This window comes from Hyperolius riggenbachi, chromosome 9 (assembly GCF_040937935.1).
Source record: "Hyperolius riggenbachi isolate aHypRig1 chromosome 9, aHypRig1.pri, whole genome shotgun sequence".
NCBI classification, from domain to species: domain Eukaryota; kingdom Metazoa; phylum Chordata; class Amphibia; order Anura; family Hyperoliidae; genus Hyperolius; species Hyperolius riggenbachi.
This window is the reverse complement of record NC_090654.1, coordinates 57,172,818-57,196,060: the sequence shown is the minus strand read 5'-3', so window position 1 is coordinate 57,196,060 and position 23,243 is coordinate 57,172,818. Positions and strand designations below refer to the sequence as shown.

The 23,243-nt window shown below is 46.8% G+C and overlaps 1 protein-coding gene across 4 annotated transcripts in view; it reads left to right on the top strand.

Annotated features, from left to right (window-relative positions):
* Nucleotides 1-23,243, top strand: part of KCNJ9 (potassium inwardly rectifying channel subfamily J member 9) — a 61,498-nt gene that overhangs the window by 18,875 nt on the left and 19,380 nt on the right. For 3 of the 4 annotated variants that reach the window (XM_068252825.1, XM_068252826.1, XM_068252827.1), the window contains one exon: nt 15,732-16,081. The gene's annotated coding sequence lies outside the window, so the exon portion shown is untranslated. Of the gene's footprint in view, nt 1-15,731; nt 16,082-16,954; nt 17,043-23,243 lie in introns of those variants that run through there. The other variant, XM_068252828.1, reaches the window with a different exon arrangement.

The window sequence follows — 23,243 nt, the reverse complement described above, 5'->3', positions numbered from 1 at the left end:
GCCTGCAATTTAGCATTCGATGTGATTTCTGCCCTTAAAACGCTGCTTTGCGTCACATCCAGATTTTTCCCCGGGACTTTGGCCATGTATCCCACTCCGCCATGCCCCCCTCCAGGTGTCAGACCCTTGAAACATCTTTTCCATCACTTTTTTTGGCCAGCATAATTTTTTCTATTTTTCAAAGTTCGCATCCCCATTGAAGTCTATTGCGGTTCGCGAACTTTTCCGCGAACCGAACATTCCGCGAAGGTTCGCGAACAGGGTTCGTGAACCTAAAATCGGAGGTTCGGCCCATCTCTAAACCAGATTGTCGGCAGATTTCCCAACAAATTGCAACCAGATTGTCGGCAGATTTCCTCACAAATCGCAACCAGATTGTTGGAAGATTTCCCCACAAAATGCAACCAGATTGTTGGCAGATTTCTACACAAATTGCAACTAGATTGACTGCAGATTCCCCAACAAAATGCAACCAGATTGACGTCAGATTTCCCCACAAATACAATGAGATTGGCAGCAGATTTCCCCACAAATTGCATCCAGATTGTTGCAGATTTCACCACAAAATGCAACCAGATTGTCGGCAGATTTCCCCACAAATTGCAACCAGATTGTCTGCAGATTTCCCAACAAATTGCAACCAGATTGTCTGCAGATTTCCCCACAAAATGCAACCAGATTGTTGGCAGATTTCCATACAAATCGCAACCAGATTGTCGGCAGCTTTCCCCACAAAATGCAACCAGGTTGTCGCAGATTTCACCACAAAATGCAACCAGATTGTTGGCAGATTTCCCCACAAATTGCAACCAGATTGTCGGCAGATTTCCCAACAAAATGCAACCAGATTGTTGGCAGATTTCCCCACAAATTGCAACCAGATTGTTGCTCTCTTCGCTCCCGTCTCCCGCTGTCACTCTGCGGCCACGGCGTAGGGTAGGGTCGCTCCTCGGGTGACAGGTCCACCTGCGTCTCCAGTCCAGGGAAGGCCTCCGGCTCCAGGGCACACTCCTCTGGCTCCAGTCGCAGGCGCAGCCACCGTCCGCGGTCCGCTCCCTATCCATGAGCCCTGAACGAGCCCGCCGGGCGTAACTCCTCCTCCTTCCTCCCTGGCTGGCTGGAACTATAGAGTGTAGGGTGACCATATTTTGATTTCCAGAAAACAGGGACGATCACAACAGCATGTGGGCATGGTCATGGGTGGGGCCAAATATACAAGAGCTTAGCACTGTGCTGTCCAACTTCGCGGGCATGGAGGGCCATTTTTTTTCCAGACCACATGGTGGAGGGCCGGCCGACCACAAAATGCAATCAGATTCGGAGAAGATTTCCCCACAAAACAGATTTACCCATAAATGGAATCAGATTGACAGCATATTTCTCTACAAATGCAATGAGATTGGCAGCATATTTCCCCACAAATGGAATCAGATTGGCAGCATATTTCCCCACAAATGCAATGAGATTGGCAGCACTTTTCCCCACAAATGCAGTGACATTGGCAGCACATTTCCCCAAAAATGCAATGAGATTGGCAGCACATTTCCCCACAAATGCAATCTTATTGGCAGCACATTTCCCCACAAATGCAATCTTATTGGCAGCACATTTCCCCACAAATGCAATCTTATTGTCGGCAGATTTCCCCACAAAATACAATCAGATTGCTGCCAGATTTCCCCACAAAATGCAATCAGATTGCCACCAGATTTCCCCACAAAATGCAGTATATGTAGCCAGTTCTATAGTGGGCTAACATTAATTACCTGGAGGGAGGGTGGTTGGGCAGGCTGGCACGCTATTTGCGGTGCAGGCACTGCACTGGGTAGGCAGTTAGGTAGCCGGGTGGGAGGGTAGGCAGATAGGTAGCCGGGTGGGCAGTTAGGTAGACAGGTGGGAGGGTAGGCAGATAGGTAGATGGGTGGGAGGGTAGGCAGATAGGTAGACGGGTGGGAGGGTAGGAAGATAGATAGCCAGGTGGGCAGTTAGGTAGCTGGGTGACAGGGTAGGCAGATAAGTAGACGGGTGGGAGGGTAGGCAGATAGGTAGCTGGGTAGGCAGTTAGGTAGCAGGGTAGGCAGATAGGTAGCTGGGTGGAAGGGTAGGCAGATAGGTAGACAGGTAGGCAGCTGGGTGGCAGGGTAGGCAGTTAGGTAGCTGGGTGGCAGGGTAGGCAGATAGGTAGCTGGGTGGCCGGGTAGGCAGTTAGGTAGCTGGGTGGCAGGGTAGGCAGTTAGGTAGTTGGGTGGGAGGGTGGGCAGTTAGGTAGCCGGGTGGAAGGGTGGTCAGTTAGGTAGCCGGGTAGGCAGTTAGGTATCCAGGTGGGAGGGTGGGCAGTTAGGTAGCCGGGTGGGAGGATGGACAGTTAGGTAGTCGGATGGGAGGGTGGGCAGTTAGGTATCCGGGTGGGAGGGTGGGCAGTTAGGTATCCGGGTGGGAGGGTGGGCAGTTAGGTATCTGGGTGGGAGGGTGGGCAGTTAGGTAGCTGGGTAGGCACTTAGGTATCCGGGTGGGAGGGTAGGCCGTTAGGTAGCCGGGTGGGTGGGGGGGGGGGGGGGGGCAGTTAGGTAGCTGGGTGGGAGGGTAGGCAGTTAGGTAGCCGGGTGGGAGGGTAGTTAGGTAGCCAGGTGGGAGGGTAGGCAGTTAGGTATCCGGGTGGGAGGGTAGGCAGTTAGGTAGCCGGGTGGGAGGGTAGGTAGACGGGTAGTTTAGTGGGGTAAGGGCCCGACTCCTATCCTCCCTGCCTGACCTCGGGGGTCCCCCCTCCTTTTATAAGCGGCGGGAGAGCGGCATATACAGCAGGCTCTGGCAGGGTAATCAGACGCTAGATGTTCAGCTGCCTCCCGGGCTACGGTGTCTCCTCTCTGTATGCCGCAATAAACCAGGAAGCATTATGAGCAGCATACAGAGGAGACAGCGTAGCCCGGGGGGTCCATCTGAAAATGGCGCCTGAGAATAATGGCGCACGGTGTTGCCGCTAATCCGTTTGCCGCTTATCGCTATTTAACGTTAAAGCCTTATTGTTATTTAGCGTTAATACACAGAACCCTCTCTGTACCTATCCCTAACCCCTAAGACCCCCCTGGTGGTGCCTAACCCTAAGACCCCCCTGGTGGTGCCTAACCCTAAAACCCCCCTGGTGGTGCCTAATCCTAAAACCCCCCCTGGTGGTGCCTAATCCTAAGACCCCCCCCGGTGGTGCCTAACCCTAACCTTGACAGTGTTACATTAAATCCATTCACCGTTTTGCAGTTAAATAACGTCTGCAGTTTGGCTTATGTAGAGGGCAAATTGATAAATAACGTTACTGTGGGCAATAACGTCTGCTGTTTGGCAAATGAACGGCACTATTGATAAATAACGTTAGTGTGTGCCACTATTGATAAATAATGTTAGTGTGTGCCACTATTGATAAATAATGTTAGTGTGTGCCGTTTTTCTTCTTTTTTCCCTGTGCGCCATTATTATTCAGTACTAACGATAAATAGCGATAAGCGTATCTTTTTAATGCGGCGCCATTTTTATGCATAGGCGCTGTGCGCCATTATTCACTGATCCGAGCCTGGGAGGGAGCTGGACATCTAGCGTCTGATTACCCCGCTGGAGCCTGCTGTATATGACGCTCTCCTGCCGCTCATAATATGAGGGGGGCCCCCGAGGTGAGGGAGGGGGGGGGGCCCGGGACGGCGCCGGCATTAATATAATAAAAAAAAGTCCTCTCTCAGCTGCGGGCCCCCTGTGACGTAGGGCTGCCACGGGCCCCATAGCAACAGCTATGGTTGCTATACCAATTGCTATGTGGCTGTGTATACACATGAAAGATGTTTTAAAGCACTTTATGCCTCCAATTTAGCATTGCAATGTGATTTCTGCCCTTAAAATGCTGCTGTGAGTCAAATCCTGATTTTTTCCCCCGGGACTTTTGGCATGTATCCCACTCCGCCATACTTCCCTCCAGGTGTTAGAGCCCTTGAAACATCTTTTCCATCACTTTTCTAGCCAGAATTAATGTTTGAAGTTTTGAAAGTTCGCCTCCCCATTGAAGTCTATTGCGGTTTGCAAAGTTCGCGCAAACACAAACTTTTGAGGAAGTTCTTGTTCGAGGTTCGCGAACCTAAAATCGGAGGTTCGAGCCATCCATAGCAGTCAATTACAGCCTGAAGTCTGGAACGCATAGACATCACTAGACGCTGGGTTTCATCCATGGTGATGCTCTGCCAGGGTAACAGTAAATTCGGGCGCCTGAGGCTAGTGGACAAATCGGGCGCCGCCATTCACTCCTATAATAAATATCGTTTAATGGGCGCTTGATAGGAAAAAAGGGCGCCGGAGAAAAATAACGTTTTAAAAGCGGCGCCCGGAGACTTAATGTTTTATTACTGCTTCTCATGATTACACATTATTTAATGATTTATACATTTTTAAATATTATTTTTAAACGAAAAACAGTACAATATTTTTTTTCAAACATTATTTTTAAACGAAAAACAGTACATTTTTTTTTTTTTTTTTTACATTATTTTTAAACGAAAAAACCAACAGGGGGGTCTTAGGTTTAGGCACCAACAGGGGGGTCTTAGGTTTAGGCACCAACAGGGGGTCTTAGGTTTAGGCACCAAAAGGGGGGTCTTAGGTTTAGGCACCAAAAGGGGGGTCTTAGGTTTAGGCACCAACAGGGGGGTCTTAGGTTTAGGCACCAACAGGGGGTCTTAGGTTTAGGCACCAACAGGGGGGTCTTAGGTTTAGGCACCAACAGGGGGGTCTTAGGTTTAGGCACTAACAGGGGGGTCTTAGGTTTAGGCACCAACAGGGGGGTCTTAGGTTTAGGCACTAACAGGGGGGTCTAGGGGTTAGGGGTAGGTACAGGGAGGGTTAATTAGGCACCAACAAGGGGGGTCTTAGGTTTAGGCATCAACAGGGGGGTCTAGGGGTTAGGGGTAGGTACAGGGAGGGTTACTTAGTAATTTTTTTTTTTAAACGTTATTATACGTTTCACTATTTAAACGAAAGATTAACGTTTTTACAATTGCCGATTTAATGCACATTATTTAATGATTTATAACTTTATAAAACATTAATTTTAAACGAAATACAGTACAATACATTTTTAAACGTTATCCATGCTTATCGTTAAAAACCCGGCGCCCTTTTTTCCTAGCGCCCCTTTTTAACGTACGCCTCTGCCAGGCCTCTACTGCAACTGCCTTCAGTTCCTGCTTGTTCTAAGGGCATTTTCCCTTCAGTTTTGTCTTCAGCAAGTGAAATGCAGGGTGAGTAACCTCTCATTCACACTCTGCATAAGGAGGGAGGTAGGCACTGGGAGACGGGAGTGAGGCGCCTTTCCATCATCAGGCACCTATAGGCACATGCCTACAGTGCCTTATGGAAAATCCAGCCCTGCTAGCTACCTAATGGCCCGTTTCCACTAGCCATGGTGCAATGTGATGATTACATGGCATCTGCAGAAAACACCCTCCGCAAACTCTCATGCGTGGCCAAAGGCGCCTAAAAATATCGGCATTTGGGCGCCCCTTGTGCCCAATATATAGCGATATTTACCGGGCGCCCAAATTTCCACTACGGCGTCCAATTACTGATATTTTGCATTGCCGCCTATGGCAGCACACAATTAGTCCACATGCTGCATGCGCCCACATTTTCTACTTCAGTTGCTCTAAGCTTCCTCCACTTTTGTTGTGAATACGTAAGCCATTCTTTTTCACCTCTGTATTTTACAATTCACTAAGGTTAACTCCTGTCTTTAATAACTCTTCAGAGCTGTTTTACAGTTATCACAATTATATCACCATGGTGATAACTGTAAAACAGCTCAGAAGAGTTATTAAAGACAGGAGTTAACCTTAGTGAATTGAGGCCATTAATGACTGATAGCAAGCCTTATTTCAGCTTGACCACTTGTTTTTCTGTGCATATAACTCACAGCTAGCCATGCCACTGTGTTTGCAACAGCGACACATAGGTGGGAATGTCAGAAATGTTGCTGATTTATTGGTTTAGTGCAGGTGTTGAAAATATAAGTAACATTTCTTTGTACAGCTAATCACTCATGCAGCAAGATGGGAATGTATGAGCAGTCTGCACCCCCAAAGGGTTCTGTTGCTATCTTTCCAAGGAAGTGAAATTTCCTGTCGGTATTTATTATTATTATTTATTGTATTTATAAAGCGCCAACATATTACGCAGCGCTGAACATTAGTTTAGGTTACAGACAATATTTAGGGGTGACATACAGCAATATGACAATACAGGAATACAAGAAAGACCAGATCACACAGCACAGTATGAGTACTACAAGGTAATGCATAGTCAGTCACTGGAGGGGAGCATGGAGATTAGGAAAGTTAGGTTCCCCCAAATGCATAGCATAGGTGCACAGTAATGGAGGTGCATGATCAGGTAGGACACAAAAGGAGGAGGACCCTGCCCACAGGCTTACAATATAGAGGGAGAGGTAAGGACACGAAAGGTAGGGGACCAGAGCTCAGCTGTGGGTTTAGAGCACTTGTGAGGGGTAGAAGGCCAGAGTGAAAAGGTGAGTTTTGAGGGCCTTCTTGAAGATGTTGAAGGAAGGGGCTGCCCTAATGGGTGGAGGTAGAGCGTTCCATAGTGTTGGAGCAGCTCTTGAGAAGTCCTGGAGACCTGCATAGGACAGGGTGATGCGGGGGGCGGTCAGGCGAAGTTCATTGGAAGACCTCTGAGTAAGATCAGAAATGTAGGTTGGACAGGTTTTGTGGACAGATTTGTACTTCAGACACAGTATCTTGAATCTGATTCTGGACCGGATAGGAAGCCAGTGGAGGGATTCAAGGAGGGGATCTGCCGTGGTGGAGCGATGGGAGGAGTGGATAATTCTGGCTGCCGCATTTATGATGGACTGCAGTAAGGCTGTTCGGGTCATAGGGAGACAAGACAGCAGGGCATTGCAGTAGTCAAGGCGGGAAATTATTAGGGCATGGATGAGGAGTTTGGTGGTGGCAGAATTATAAATTGGTTGTTGTCGCTATTCCGTCGTGTCTGTAAATTGGTAGCTGGCTGGAAATGTAAAGATCAATTTTTAATTACAATAGATGACCAGAAGACTGATGCAGTAAGTATGTGAAATACAAGTTTCTGAAAGCGCTCTCAATCAGAGTCTATGTAGTCCCAGCGTTATAAATAGTCCTTATCTTCCCTTATGTGCATATAATCCTCTCACCAGATGTTGTTGCTGATTATATTATAGATCAGCAATGACAGCATTAGTTGATATCTCAATCTTCACCGGAAACCACCTTCTCCAGGTTATAAATTACCTCAAAGAAATATATATGGAACAAAACATAGCGTAATACTGTCACATGTATTGTGATAATCACCGTGCTCCAACACAATGTGTATGCTTCCACCTCACGCTTATGAGCAAATCATGCGCTCACCAGATATTGATGCTGACCATATGGACCAGCCAGAGCGCCTGTAATTGGTTGGACTCTTCTGTAGATGTGTTCGCGTTGACCTCTCTCCACTATGAAGTATCCACGTTACTATGAACTCAAATTAATGACACAACATAGCGTAATCCAGTACACAAATGTGAATCCACTCTTTTACCTCAGTGCAAGTCACAAACCACCAGTGTTCCTAGACATGCATATGGTAAAAAGTTGCGCTCACCGCATGTAATGGCTGACCTCAAGGTGACCAGCAATAGCGTTTATATGGCATTTGTATAATCTTCTATGGACGTTATCATATACACAATCCAGTATCCTCCTTAAACTCAAACAGACATTTGCATAGCATAATACTGTTTTATTAGAGTAAAACTAATGCTGTCATTGCTGATCTATAATATAATCAGCAACAACATCTGGTGAGAGGATTATATGCACATAAGGAAAGATAAGGACTATTTATAACGCTGGGACTACATAGACTCTGATTGAGAGCGCTTTCAGAAACTTGTATTTCACATTTGATTAGGGTGCTTATACCCCCCATATCTGAAGCGATCCAGGTCTATTTTGAACGGGTGTGTTGTATCCGGGGCAGGTTCCCCTAGGGAGGAGCGCTCTATCCACTTTGTACATGATGCAGTAGTATACTTCTAGTATAGTATAGTCGATCATGAAATCTTGCTCAACGGGCTACAAGAGTACTGTGGCATAGATGGCATTGTTCTCCGGTGGTTCAACTCCTTCCTGGCTGGCAGAACACAAAGGGTAGCCTTAGGGCCCTTCCTCTCCAACCCTGTACCACTAAAATACGGTGTACCTCAGGGCGCAATATTATCCCCTTTACTGTTCACCATATTCATGCTGCCACTTGGAGAAATCATACAAAAACATGGCCTGACATATCATTGCTATGCTGATGACACCCAGCTATATTTGTCATTCAAACCTGACGTCACAGACCCTACTCCACAAATAAACGCATGCTTAGCTGAGCTTCAGGAGTGGATGAATAATAATTGGCTAAAACTTAAAGGGATACTGTAGGGGGTCGGGGGAAAATGAGCTGAACTTACCCATGGCTTCTAATTGTCCCCCGCAGACATCCTGTGTTGGCGCAGCCACTCACCGATGCTCCGGCCCCGCCTCCAGTTCACTTCTGGAATTTCAGACTTTAAAGTCAGAAAACCACTGCACCTGCACGCCCGTGTCCTCGCTCCCGCTGATGTCACCAGGAGTGTACTGCGCAGACACAGACCATACTGGGCCTGTGCTGTGCGCTCTTGATGACATCAGCGGGATCGAGGACACGGCAACGCAGGCGCAGTGGTTTTCCGACTTTAAAGTCTGAAATTCCAGAAGTGAACCGGAGGCGGGGCCGGAGCATCGGTGAGTGGCTGCGCCAACACAGGATGTCTGCGGGGGACCGTTAGAAGCCCTGGGTAAGTTCAACTCATTTTCCCCTGACCCCCCTACAGTATCCCTTTAATGCTGACAAAACTGAGGTTCTTGTTATCGAGGGCCAGGGCTCAACAGCAAAGCAGCCCAAGTATCAACCAACACCGCTAAGGATAGGGAGCTCAGACCTGAACAACTCAGACTGTGTGCGCAGCCTGGGAGTACTGATTGATGGGAAATTAAGCTTCAGGAATCAAATCTCAGCTGTTGTGAAACATTCCTACTTTCACCTAAGGAATATTGCAAGGATTAAACACCTAATTCCTTCAGAGGATCTTCCAACCCTAGTTCATGCCTTCGTCACATCAAGGTTAGACTACTGCAACGTCCTCTACACAGGCCTGCATAAGAAAGACTTACGCCACCTGCAATTAGTACAGAATGCCGCCGCAAGGCTGTTAACGAGCCAACCCCACCATTGCCACATAACACCAACCCTGAGCTCACTCCACTGGCTACCGATAAAATGGAGAATTCTGTTTAAGATTGGCTTACTGACATTCAAATCCTTGCACAATCTGGGCCCTGGATACCTTAAGGACTTGTTGCAACTACATCACACCCCCCACAATCTTAGATCAAAAGGACGTAACACCTTGGTCACCCCCAGAGTCCACCTCAAAACCTTTGGAGACAGAGCCTTTTGTCATGCTGCCCCTACACTTTGGAACTCCCTGCCACACCCAATCAGGACAGCTCCATGCCTCCATCCCTGGAAGCATTTAAGTCTAAGCTGAAAACCTACCTCTTCAGTCTGGCATTCATGAACATCTGACTATCTCCTCTGTAACACAACCCAGCCTGCAACCCTGTATTAATCTGAGACACAGCTATGCGCTTTGAGTCCTATGGGAGAAAAGCACTTTACAAATGTTATTGTATTGTATTGTATACTTTGCATTATTATTGCGTGAACGGTGAAATCTCACTTGATGTAAACTTAGTTAGCCAGCTGCAGTTTACAAAACTGTCAGCAGGTGGAGCATGTGCACCTGAGACTGTACAGACTCTCTGGCATGGTGGAGGGCTGGAGGCTTCTGTTCAGATACCAGGGGAATCATCAGCCTGGGATTCAGGATCACAGCTGAGTTCTGGGCCAGAGGGGGGATATGGTACAGAGGAAACAGTAATGAGTGCAGAGGAACAGATGTGAGTCAGGAGCTGAAGGCAAAACTGCAGCGGCAGGCAAGGCAGTAACATTCTATGACAAACCCCACTTACATTGCTGTTCAGTCTAAAGGTCCGTATACACCTCAGAGAGGATTTGTTCAAAACAAATGATGAATGAAGGAAGACTGAGTGGTGGGCAAGACATCGTTAGCGATGGCTTGCATACACACAGTACTGTAATTACCATGGCTTGCAATAATTGGAGTGCGCAGCCGAAAACCGCACTTCATCTTTTCACGCAGTTGCACTTCGCGAACGTATCCTTCATGATCTGCCGATTCCTGTAGTTCCGATTCCAATTCTTGATTATGAAGAATTGTCGGTTGAAATGATCCGCCAGGCAGATCGACCAAACAGACCGAGAATCGTCAATTGTCATTGTCTTTCACAGTTGTTTGCTTCCATTTTCTTAGGTGATAATCAGTCAATCAGTCCTTTGTTTTGAAGGACTTCCATCCTTAGGTGTGTATGAAGCTTTTTTCTGTCACATTGCCCTTTTTTTTACTCAAGGCACTGCAGGAGGCACAAATGGGGACAGAAGGCAGCACAGGGGACAGAAGGAGCGACAGAGAGGGACAGAAGGAGGCACAGGTGGACAGAGCAAGGCACAGAGGGACACAAAGGAGGAAACAGTGGCACAGGGGGACTGAAGGTGACACAAGGAGACAGAAAAATCCACCAATGGGGGACAGAAGGAGAAACAGGGGGACTGAAAGAGGTACAAATGGTGACACAAATGAGGCACAAATGGGGACAGAATGAGGCACAATGGGGGACAGAAGGAGGCACAATGAGGGACAGAGGAGGCACAAAGGGGGACAGAAGGAAGCACAGGGGGACAGAAACAGCAAAGGAACTCCTCACCTTGGGAAGAAAATGTTATTAAATCCGCCAGCCTGTGCTCAGCGTCTAGCAGGTACACCACACCTGCAATTCCATAGACTAGTAGCAAAAGAAAGACATGGCACTCAGGAGCTGTATGCAGCGACAAGCTGTATTGAAGCAGAAGATAGCACTAAATGTTTTGGACATAGCCCTTCCTCAGGGGGACAGAAAGAGGCACAGGAACAGAAGGAGGCACAAAGGGGGACTGAAGGAGACTTAAATGGGGAAAGAAGGTGACACATGGGCCAGGAGGAGTCACAAAGGGGAACAGAAGGAAGCACAGAGGGACGCACAGGGGGGCAGAGGTGGCACAGGGGGACTGAAGGTGGCACAAGGAGACAGAAGATGGCACAAAGTGGGACAGAAGGAGGCACAGGTGGATAGAGGGACACAGATGGGGGCAGAGGTGGCACGGGGGACTGAAGGAGGTGTTGAATTTAGCAACATTATTACTTAAACTGCAGGATAGTAAAGCAACCACAAGATGTCCCTGTCTGTAAAGTGAGGTGACGATTTGCTTGGTATTCAGCATAGGTAGCTAGGTATAGGTGCCTTCAGTATAGGTAGCTAGGTATAGGTGCCTTCAGTATAGGTAGTTGGGTATAGGTGCCTTCAGTATAGGTAGTTAGGTACAGGTGCCTTAAGTATAGGTAGCTAGGTATAGGTGCCTTCAGTATAGGTAGTTAGGTACAGGTGCCTTAAAGGGATACTTAAGTCAAAAATAAAAAATGATTATTACTCACCTGGGGCATCCCTCAGCCCCCTGAAGCTGTATGGTGCCCTCGCAGCCTCGCTCCGATCCTCCTGTCCCCGCCGGCGGCTACTTCCGGGTTCAGCGACAGCCACTGACAGGCTGGGAACGCGAGTGATTCTCCGCGTTCCCAGCTGCTATATCACCCTCTATCCTGCTATAGCGTATATGTTATACGTTATAGCAACATAGAGGGTGATATAGCGGCTGAGAACGCGGAGAATCACTCGCGTTCCCAGCCTGTCAGCGGCTGTCGCCGAACCCGGAAGTAGCCACCGGCGGGGACAGGAGGATCAGAGCGAGGCTGCGAAGGCACCATACAGCTTCAGGGGGCTGAGGGATGCCCCAGGTGAGTAAAAATCATTTTTTATTTTTGACTTAAGTATCCCTTTAAGTATAGGTAGCTAGGTATAAGTGCCTTCAGTGTAGGTAGCTAGGTATAGGTGCAGCCATTATAGGTTAGCTAGGTATAGGTGACCCCCTATAGGCGATGGAGGTGGGAGCCGCAGCCACACTGGGACTCAGTCGCGTGGAGGGGAGCCTGACTTCTCCCTCCCTCTCCCTGGGGCCACATCTATGCTCTCCCCTCTTTGCAGAATAAGCGCAGGGAAGCCTCATATGAGCAACTCACCTCCCTTCCCGATCCAATTGCCGCTCACTTGCTGCTGGTGACCGGTCTCCTCAGTCTGCATCCGCTTATACACTCTCTACTTCTTGTTAATCAAGCAGCGTTGCAACCACTGTGAAAGCCTGGATGCCACTGTTAGCTCGTGGCATTAGCAGGTCTGATTTTTAGCAAATGTATAAGTGGAGGACTGATAGCAAGTAAAAGCCTGGTAGTGGTACACACCTCCAATTTTGATTGGCCAATGATTGCCCAGTTTCCCCACTTCTATGTAGAATGAGAGCTTACTTACACAATGTGTTCATAGTATTTAACATCTGTTGGCCCTCCTACTACATGGAAGTGGTAAAACAGGCCAATCTTTGGTCAAACATTGGCCAATCCAAACTGGGTGTGTGTACATATCCTTAAGGTGCGTACTCACGTCGCGACTCTTGGCACCATTTTTCCAATGACTGGCGTATTTTGCACGACAAGCAATCATTTCCACAATCTGGCGACGTGGTTATGTGTGCGCGAATAACCGAATGATGTTTGGCAACGCGCGACTACTATGACCATCACGGCGGGGGATCTTTAAGATCCCCAACGCCTCCCGCACAAAGGGCTTGATTCACTAAACCGTGATAACTCAAATATCACACCTTATCAAAGATATCACACCTTATCAAAGATATCACACCCTATCAAAGTTAACACGCCTTATCAGAGTAGCATAGTGAGCACTACCAAATTATGCCTGCTAATTGGCAATGGCTCTCGTCCTGCCCTGAGCCCCTGCGGGTTCATAGCGCTCGCTATGCTACTCTGATAAGGCGTGTTAATTTTGATAAGGTGTGTTATCTTTGATAAGGTGTGATATTTGAGTTATCACGGTCTAGTGAATCAAACCCAAAGTGTCACGATGGTTTGACCTCCTGTTTGCACCCGTTGCGTATTCCCGCGGGTAGGGAGATGGATCAGGGAACGCTTGTCTGGAGGCGCCCCTGTGAGGTGAGTATTCAGCCTTAGTAAAATCAGGTTTAGTGTGTGTGTCTCTCTCTTCCTATTATGATTGTGTTTTTCTCCTTCTAACATGCATTCTTCCCTCCTCCCTCCTCTTCCTCTCATTGCCAGCATCTCTCTCACACACATCTGTACCCCCCTCCTAATTCCACTAGATTTTAATTATAGCCTGTGTTCGGGCACATAACACTTCCAGCTATGTGTTGGGAAGTCTTAGGGGGTTTATATCACTGTGAAGGAGAACTCAGGTCGAGAAACCCCATTACAGGACACAGCAGGAGCTTTCTGCAAATAACAGACTGCGCCGAGCTGCAATGCACACACATATAGTGTATACAGCAGATATTGCAGCCTTTTTATGCATACATTACTGTGCTGGATCAAACACCTCCTTCACGTCACCAATAATGAAGATAATCATAAGACTGTATTCTGCCTGTGAGGGTCACGCTTGAGGTCACACTGGATGCTGCAGGAAAACGGCAGCGGTTTCCCCCAGCCGTTCAGCTTTCTTGGCCGGCAGTCAGCTGAGAACAGATGACTGTCGTTAAAGGGGGATCGCATGCGATGTGCGATAATACAGCATGGGGTTTTTCCTCCCCCGCTGTGCAAAACCGCACATTGCTCGCAGTGCACTGAGATTATACATTGGGAAGCATTATGTGCATTTTTGCAATGCAAAAAATGCCTGTGATTTTTGACAAGTGTAACTCTAGCCTTGTTGGAGGATAGTGTTTTGTCCACTCAGATAGGCACCAGTATAACAAGTCAGAACTGGTTACTAGGAAGATATAAATCAGAGAATACAGAGTGAATACAGGAAGTGACAATCCCATAAAGATTACCATACCATTTACACACAGTGACATCTTGTGGATGTTTTACTATACTGCAGTTTTAAGTAACTGTTGCCAAACCTCTAACAAGCCTGAGAATGGTAATTTGACTATCTTGATATTAGGCTATCTGGCTATTAATGGGTGGATAGTGTACTCTGACCCTGGAGACAAGGCTCTTCTTGTATATTGGCTCTTCTTGTTCAGTAAGCCAGCACCTATTTAGTAGGAGACCTTGGGCAAGACTCCCTACCACTGCTACTGCCTATAGAGCACGTTCTAGTAGCTGCAGCTCTGGCACTTTGAGTCTGCCAGGAGAAAAGTGCAATATAAATGTTCTGTGTCTGTGTCTTAGCTATCACTGAGGAAGGCCTCTCTGGTTACCTATAATGGGGGCTTTCTGCCCACCTATTCTGAGGGGGGGCTCTCTTGCTCCCTATGTTGGGGATTAGGGGTCCGGCCTGGGGAACTCTCTGGCTACCTATACTGGGGGGAAGGCTGCCTTTGGCTACCTAAAGGACACCTGAAATGAGAAGTATGTGGAGGCTGCCATATTTATTTCCTTTTAAACAATGCCAGTTACCTGCTGGTGTATTTGGCTGTAGTAGTGTCTGAATCACACTTACCTGAAACCAGCATGCAGCTAATCTTGTCAGATCTGACAATAATGTCAGAAAAACCCGATCTGCTGCATGCTTGTTCAGGGTCTATGGCTTAAGTATTAGAGGCAGAGGATCAGCAAGACAGCAAGGCAATTGATATTGTTTAAAGGGAACCTGAAGCAAGAAGTATATGGAGGCTGACATTTATTTCCCTTTAAGCAATACCAGATGCCTGGCAGCCCTGCTGATCTATTTGGCTGCAGTAGTGTCTGAATCACTCTTACCTGAAACCAGCATGTAGCTAATCTTGTCAGATCTGACAATAATGTCAGAAACACCAGATCTGCTGCATGCTTGTTCGGTGTCTATGGCTAAAAGTATTAGAGGCAGAGGATCAGCAGGGCTGCCAGGCAACCGGTATTGCTTAAAAGGGAATAAATATGGCAGCCTCCATTTCACTCTCACTTCAGTCGTCCTTTAATACTGGGGGCTACTATGGATTCCTATCCTGGTGAGGAGGCTGCATCTACCCTGGGGGCTACCTCTGGCTACTGCAGCGGTGGCTGGATAGTGTAATGGTTAAGAGCTCTGCCTCTGACACAGGAGACCAGAGTTTGAATTTTGGCTCTGCCTGTTCAGTAAGCCAGCACCTATTCAGTAGGAGACCTTGGGCAAGTATCCCTAACACTGCTACTGCCTATAGAGCGCGTCCTAGTAACTGCAGCTCTGGCGCTTCGAGTCCGCCAGGAGAAAAGCGCGATATAAATGTTCTGTGTTTGTTGTTTGCATCACAACAGTGTGCTCGAGTCTATGTATGGGAGAGTGTAATTTTCACACCCTCTCCCTGGCATCTATGTAGCCTATATACATATATATGCATCATATAATGTCCATACACCATATATAAGTATATGCATGTGATTATCGCCTCTGCTCTCCCTGCAGATTGTCGCTGCTGGCAGCCGTGGCTCTGATCTCCGCTGTACAGATGCTGCATCCAGCCTCACCTGTCACTCATATTGGAAACTCCCACCTGAATACAGAGCACTGTGTTGCTGCTGCTGCTGCTGCTCCATCCATCCCTCCTCCTGAAGACGCTGCTGGAGAGAGGGGAGAGTGAGGGGGGAGAGCGACAGTGACGGAGGTGAGAGAGGAACGATACGTATTTATTGGGTGACATCGCTGGCAGAGCCAGAGAATCCTCATCATCAGCTCCAGATACACAGAGAGGAGACCCCCGTCAGCGAGATGGACGAGGCGGCACCCTTCTCCCATCTCCTCCATGGCAGCAGCAGGTAAGGGGGAAGAATTCGCTGTCATTTATTCATTCTTTGTATTGTGAGGTTGTGCAAATGCCCCAGTGTTACTGGATTACACTCTAAATTAGCATTAGGGCCCCCCACAAAGCCCTCCTTCTCTCCCCCTGCCTTTATTCCAGAATGAATGATAAGAATGAAGTCAGATATACAGGTGCCCCTTGCCCGTGACCCCTCCCCCCATGGGGTGTCCTGACATTATAATTGGGGTCACCCCCACTGTCTTGCAGCCCAATGTTTGACTTGTCCATCATGGGAAGCCTTCTCATGATGGGTGAAATATTGACAAGGAGGATGATGGGAGTTTTACTTTGTGACATGCTGGGGAGGTCCCCTCACCCCCGCCATCCCCAGAATGTCATCAGGTACCCCTCAGTCATTGGCTGTATCCCAGCCTGGCGCAGCCAGTCTACCCTCACCGCTGGTTATATAATACTCCGCCATGAATCCTACGAGCTGGAATATATAGTGGAATACAAACACGGGGGGCTGCGGGAGGACGCAGCTCTGTTATCGCTCGTTTCTGAGACTTACAGACACGACACCACATCGGAAAGCGGTTTCCATGGCAACAGCGGAAGCAGGGCTGCCGGCTACAGCGATGGCACATATAGATTTTACACCATCGGATCCAGCTAAATTTAGTGAGAGTCACCCGAGACCACGAGGAGAAGAAATGCAACAGGCTTAACCCTTTCATACGCTGGTAATCCTATGGATTTGGGGGCAAGTGTCTCTATACTCTATGTACATGGACTGTACCATGTAGTTATGTGGGCTATGATGGCCTCATCACCAGTAATATAGCCATAGATGCACTGCCAGCCAGAGCCAGATCACCCACAAGGCAAACATAGGCAGTTACCTAGGGCCTGGAGAGAGTCTAGGGGCCTGGTGGATGATAGCCTAAGCCCCCACCAAATCTTACTAAAAAAGCCAGGTGAGCATCAGCGGTGGCAAAAACTGCTATCTTGTCTAGAGCACCATTTCATCTTAATCCCTTTATGCTGCCAGCAATACACCTACATATGCACAACACATAAACACATATGTTACCAGAAATGTGTATACATCCATTCCTAAGCAATATACCTATATACAGTCCTGGCCAAAAGTTTTGAGACTGTCAAAAATATTAGTTTTCACAAAGTTTGCTGCTAAACTGCTTTTAGATCTTTGTTTCAGTTGTTTATGTGATGTACTGAAATATAATTAGAAGCACTTCATATGTTTCAAAGGCTTTTATTGACAATTACATGAGATTTATGCAAAAAGTCAGTATTTGCAGTGTTGGCCCTTCTTTTTCAGGACCTCTGCAATGCGACTGGGCATGCTCTCAATCAACTTTAGGGCCAAATCCTTACTGATAGCAATCCATTCTTTTATATTCACTTCTTTGAGTTTCTCAGAATTAGTTGGTTTTTGTTTGTCCACCCACCTCCTGAGGAATGACCACAAGCTCATGGAATTAAGATCTGGGAAGTTTCCAGGCCATGGACCCAAAATGTCAACGTTTTGGTCCTCAAGCCACTTAGTTATCACTTTTGCCTTATGACACAGTGCTCCATCGTGCTGGAAAATACATTGTTCTTCACCAAACTGTTTTTAGATTGTTGGAAGAAGTTGCTGTTGGAGGGTGTTTTGGTACCATTCTTTATTCATGGCTGTGTTTTTTGGCAAAATTGTGAATAAGCCCACTCCTTTGGATAAGAAGCAACCCCACACATGAATGGTGGCAGGTGTGAGCGCATCTGCATGCACAGTAAGGCAAAGACTTTTGGAAGACGGCCTGGTGTCAAGAAGGGCAGCAAAGAAGCCACTTCTCTCCCCAAAAAAACACCAGGGACAGATTGATCTTCTGCAGAAAGTATGGTGAATGGACTGCTGAGGACTGGGGCAAAGTCATTATCTCCAATGAAGCCCCTTTTCGATTGTTTGGGGCATCTGGAAAAAGGCTTGTCAGGAGAAGAAAAGGTGAGTGCTACCATCAGTTCTGTGTCATGCCAACAATAAAGCATCCTGAGACCATTCATGTTTAGGGTTGCTTCTCATCCAAGGGAGTGGGCTCACTCACAATTTTGTCAAAAAACACAGCCATGAGTAAAGAATGGTACCAAAACACCCTCCAACAGCAATTTCTTCCAACAATCCACCAACAGTTTGGTGAAGAACAATGCATTTTCCAGCACGATGGAGCACCGTGCCATAAGGCAAAAGTGATAACTAAGTGGCTTGGGGACCAAAACGTTGAAATTTTGAGTCCATGGCCTGGAAATTCCCCAGATCTTAATCCCATTGAGAACTTGTGGTCATTCCTCAAGAGGCGGATGGACAAACAAAAACCAACGAATTCTGAGAAACTCAAAGAAGTGATTATTATAAAAGAATGGATTGCTATCAGTCAGGATTTGGCCCAGAAGTTGATTGAGAGCATGCACAGTCGAATTGCAGAGGTCCTGAAAAAGAAGGGCCAACACTGCAAATACTGACTCTTTGCATAAATCTCAAGTAATTGTCAATAAAAGCCTTTAAAACATATGAAGTGCTTATAATTACATTTCAGTACATCACATAAACAACTGAAAAGCAGTTTAGCAGCAAACTTTGTGAAAACTAATATTTTTGACAGTTTCAAAACTTTTGGCCAGGACTGTATATATCACCAGCAGTCTACATATAGTATCAGCAATAAACCTGCATATGTTGCCGGTAACATGTATACATTACAAACAACATACCTTTCTCAGGGCAAAACATTAAAGGAAACCTGAAGTGAGGAGGATATCGAAGCTGCCATATTTATTTCCTTTTAAACAATGCAGATTGCCTGGCTTTCCTGCTGATCTCTGTGGCTGCAGTAGTGGCTGAATCACACACCGGAAACAAGCATGCAGCTGATCCAGTCTGACTTCAGTCAGAGCACCTGATCTGCATGCTTGTTCAGGGTTTATGGTTAAAAGTATTAGTATTACTGATCCCAATATATACACATACTCTATAGACAGGGGAAGGGAAGTGCAAGCAAGATGCACTCCACTGTAGGAACTACAATAGCACTAACCAAGGATTGCACTACAAGGGACACTGAAATGCTTGAACATGTTACAGAGACACTGATGTGTACCGCAGACTTTCCAAAACAAAATGTAATCAATACAGAAGGTGCAGTATTGCATCCTGTGCACTAGAGGGCACCCCAGAGCTTTGCCTGGACAGCCTGTGTCTAGAAATGATGGTGTACAGGCTGCCTGTCACTTGATAGGAAACTTGACAGGCAGCCTATTGGGCCAATCAAAGTGGAGCTCTCGTCATTGCCAATTAGCAGGCATACGTTCGTAGCGCTCGCTAGGCTACTCTGATAAGCCACACCAACTCTGATAAGGCATGTTAACTCTGATAAGGCACGCTAAACGTGCAGTAATTGGAGCTATAGTGATAGTGAATCAACCCCTATTTGGCACTGACCACTGCATACAAGAAATACTCCAAAATAACCTGCGGCTTCAGATATGCTGCCACCTAATGACCTACCAGACCTTGTCAAAGCTGCTCAGAGATTGTTGATGTTCTGGAAGGGGTGCCCCCCTTCCAATAGCATGTGTATTGATGAGCACAAGTCCATAAGTTCACAATAGAAGCTGCGTTGTATTCCCGGTAAAAAAAAATGCATCACAGATTATTAGACCATTGCACACATACAACGAAGCATACAGTCAAAGGATGCTTCACTGCCACTGTTACATTATGCAGTAACGCGCTGCATGCACTGCATTGGGATACTGTAGTCCAGTGGATCGCAATGCACCGGATGTACTCTGAACTATTGCAGTGCGACTTTCTGTATTAAAATGCCTCCATTACATCGCTCCGCGACACCCCACTGTGAGCTTACTTTAGGTCAGCACTGTTCTGAATTTCTATGAAAATAATCTCACATACAGAAACTCTGCATTCAGCACTAAGCGTTTGTTCATGTAGAAATGATCATTCATGTAGAAATTCCGTTATTGCTGACTTCAGTTATTGTCCATATCAACACAGGAACAGGTGCTATAATGTGGGTCAACAAACACCACAAAAGAAACACTTGCTCCAGTCTTCATGCTTGCCCATTTATGTTGCTTCCAACACATCACCCTAAAAAACTGACTGATCACTGACTGCCGCGAGTATCCCACCCCTTGAAGGGTGCCATTGTAATAGGCAGGGCCAGTTCTAGACTTTGCTAACGCCCCCTCCCCCCCCCCCCCCAATTTGGAATGATCACACAGCACCCGACAATTTACTCTGCTTCATTTAACCACTTGCCGAGTGCGCACTCATAACGCGCGTCGGCAAAGTGGTAGCTGCAGGACCAGCGACGCACATCTGCGTCACCGGCTGCAAGCTAATTAATCAGGAAACAGCCGCTCGCGCGAGCGGCTGCTTCCTGTCAATTCACGGCGGGGGGCTCCGTGAATAGCCTGCGGGCCGCCGATCGCGGCTCGCAGGCTAAATGTAAACACAAGCGGAAATAATCCGCTTTGTTTACATTTTTACAACGCTGCTAACAGTAGCAGCGTTGTACTAGATCAGCGATCCCCGGGCCAGGTCGGGGATCGCTGTCACATGACAGGCAGGAGCCTGTTAGAGGCTGCACAGGACAGATCCGTTCCTGTGCAGCCTCCGATCTCCGGGGCAGGGAGGGAGCAGAGGGAGAGGGGGAATCCTGCGGTGGAGGGGGCTTTGAGGTGCCCTCCCCCGCCACCCACACGCAGGCAGAAGCGATCAGACCCCCCCAGCACATCATCCCCCTAGTGGGGAAAAAGGGGGGGGGGGTCTGGTCGCTCTGCCTGTTGTTTGATCTGTGCTGGGGGCTGTAGAGCCCACCCAACACAGATCTTCTAAATCAGCGCTGGTCCTTAAGGGGGGGTAAAGGCTGAGTCCTGAAGTGGCTAATGTTCTCACATAACATGCTTCGGCTCAACACAATAGCACACTGGCTGGCTGTGAGTCTGTGACAAACTAACTGCTCACCTTCAGCCGCTACTTTCCTCCTCAGTCAGGACAAGATTGCCACCTCCTCCCTTTTGCTGTGCTCTCCTTCCTGCCTCCCCCCTCCTTACTCACTGTCGGACTCCTCACACAGCACAATAAGCTGCTTTTCCCCAATGATGACCTCTTCACCTCACTCTCCTCTCGCTTCTCCTCCTACTCTGACTGCATGCTGTAAGTGTAAACACAGTACAAATATGCTGCCCCTGTAATCTCTGTGCCTGATGCAAATGTTTCACCTTGTTTCATGAGAGAACCGTCCCTGGTAATAGGCTAATTAAAACCAATGCTAAATATACATTTGTCTTCATAAAACAAAAAGGTATTAGCAATTCTTCAGACTCCCATGAGGCATCACTTCCGCTCAGTGAATGAATATGCAAATCATTTCTTTATGACTCCAGAAACCCAAACCCACATCCAGAGCTGCTGGTATGCCTAATCGTTTTACAGAGCCATATCAGGCCTGGAACCCACTAGAAAGCGCTATAGCAATCGCTAGTGATTTGTGATAGCGTTTTGCAATCGATTTTGGGAGCGATTTCCCTGCTCCTATACAATTCATTAGAATGGCAATGCTCCCAAAATGCTGCATGCAATGCTGCAAATTGCAATCGCTCTAGTGGAATCTGTCCCATCCATTTACATTGACAGAGCATTTAGAAAAATCGCTAGCAATTAAAAGCGCTCACTAAACGCTCAAAAAAAACCACCTTATGAACAACTGTTTCAGGATTAAATTGAGCTTCATCAGTGCAAGGCTTCTGGATTGCACTCAGAGCCTCTCAAAATCCTAATCCAGGGCAAAGTTTTGTGGTAATCGGTGTAAATACAGTGAAATAAATACTTCTGTATCCTAGAACATCAACTTACTCTTGATTGATCGTCTTTATAATGAACGCTTTCACAGGTGTTTTATGTTTGCTAGTCACCCCACCCCCACCCTACAAACACACACTACCAGAACCAGCTGGAGAAAGGATTTCATAGCTCCCAACTGTCCCTCTTTTGCTCTTTTGGAATCAAATCCCTCTTTCTTCTTTATTTGTCCCTCTTTCAGGGACTGATGTACAGATCTACGTAAATATAGGTATTTTTCCACTGCAAAAAAGTGTTTAATTGACGCTAAACTTTATACACATCTTTAAATTGATATAATTCTTATGTTCAAATGTTAATATGACGGAAAAAGAAGCAGGTTAGAGAGGACCAGTTTGGTTTGAATGACAAAACACATTTTTCTTATGAAATCTATATGGTATGTATGACTAGGGGTGTGCCAGGGAGTGATTAGGGGTGTGGCTTACGTGTCTCTCGTTCTCATCTCAAAAAGTTGGGAGGCATGTTATTTTAGCAAACAGGATGATATATCTTAAACGGTTGGAATACACATTGCTCTCTAATCAAAATAGCAAAAGTCTGTCTATAAAGTCCTCCATAAATATATAGTCGGGCAGGGTCCTTTATATGGTGAAGGGCCAAAAACACAGTCCTTTTTATCGGGCAATCCACCTCGCCCACTTAAACATGTTTCTTTAGAGAAGGACTAATATTGAAAAAACTGTAGTGCAATCTTGTAGTACAAAAAAATAGAAAACTTTATTGACACATAGCAAAAAAATCTGACTTCTTCTCTACTGTTTGAGCCGTGCAGAATTGTGTATTACGGCCTGATGAATGGCGCTTATACTGTAAAAAAAAAGCCTGAAATGAACATGTGTCGTTGCCTCTAAACGTACGCCTGTAAAGGTTACAACCACTCATCAAGGCAAGCCAAACTACAGTACCTGTCAGTTCTTAATATTAGCTCTTGTCTCACGGTTGATTATTTGAAGACTGACTTTATGAATTTGAAGAACCGCTTTTAAGATTTTTTTGCTATGTGTCAATAAAGTTTTGTAATTTTTTTGTACTACAAGATTGCACTACAGTTTTTCAATATTAGTCCTTCTCTAAATAAACATATATAAAGTCCTCCAGGAATCCTGATGTGCACATTTAATGCCTTCCCTGTCTTGATGAGCCCGAGTGCTTCCAAAGACAGGCAGCTCTGTACTGCGTGAGAGAGCGCGCTTGTGCATGCGCAGTACACAGCTGCCCGTCTTTG